A 1,232-nucleotide genomic window follows, 5' to 3' on the forward strand; every position below is an offset into this window, starting at 1 on the left:
GAGTAGAATTGGTGACAGCTCTTCCCTAAATGTTTGGTAGAATTCACCAGTGAAACCATCTTGGCCTGGACTTTTTTTGGTTGGGAGTCTTTTGATGACCTGATCATTTTCTTCTTTTGTTATGGGTCTGTTCAGGTTTTCTACTTCACTCTATGTAAGTTTAGGTAGGTCGTGTTAATCTAAGAATGTATCCATGTCTTCTAACTTTTCAAATTTGTTGGAGTACAACTCTTCTAGTATTCTGTTATTACCCTTTTGATTTCTTTCAGTTCCATTGTGACATCGCCCATGTGGTTTCTAATGCGTGTTATTTGTATCTTCTCCTTCTTTTCTTTTGTTAGGTTTACCAATGGTCTATCGATTTTGCTAATACTTTCAAAGAACCACCTTCTTGTCCTGTTGATTCTTTCTATAGTTTTTCTGTTTTCTATCTCATTTATTTCTGCTCTAATCTTTATTATTTCATTCCTTTGGTGATTGTAGGTTCCCTCTGTTGGTTTGTTTCTAATTTTTGTAGATGCTGTGTTAATTTGGGTTCTTTGTTCTTTTTGGATGTGTACATTTATTGCAATCAATTGTCCTCTCAGCACCACTTTCGCTGTGTCCCAAAGATTTTTGTATGATGTGTTTTGATTCTCATTTTTTTCTAAGAACTTTAAGAATTCACGTTTAATTTCTTCTACTACCCAGTCACTTTTTAGCAGGATGTTATTCAGTGTCCATGTATTTGACTTGATTTCCTTGGTTTTCCTATTGTTCATTTCTAATTGATAGTATTGTGGTTTGAGAAGATGCTTTGTAGTCTTTTGATATTTGTAAATTTATGGAGATTTTTTTGTGGCATAAAACATGGTCTACTCTAGAGAAAGTTCCATGTGCACTGGAAGAGAATGTGTATTGTGCAGTTGTTGCATGCTCTGTACACATCCATGAGGTCTAGTTGGCTGATTGTGTTGTTTAGTTCTTCTGTGTTTGTCAAGTTTCTTTCGGTTGTTCTATCCATTTTTTAAAGCAGTGCATTAAAATTTAGCACTATTATTGTAGATTCATCTATTTCTTGTTTCAAGTCTATTAGAGTTTGCTTTATATATTTTGGAGCTCTTTCATTGGTAGCATAGATATTTATTATGGTTATTTCATCTTGTTCAATTGTCCCTTTAATCATGACATAATGTCCATTATCTATTATGCCGTTTTTTTCCTTAAAGTTTATTTTATCAGAGATTAGTACT

This window comes from Chrysochloris asiatica, unplaced genomic scaffold (genome assembly GCF_000296735.1).
Source record: "Chrysochloris asiatica unplaced genomic scaffold, ChrAsi1.0 scaffold00585, whole genome shotgun sequence".
NCBI lineage: Eukaryota > Metazoa > Chordata > Mammalia > Afrosoricida > Chrysochloridae > Chrysochloris > Chrysochloris asiatica.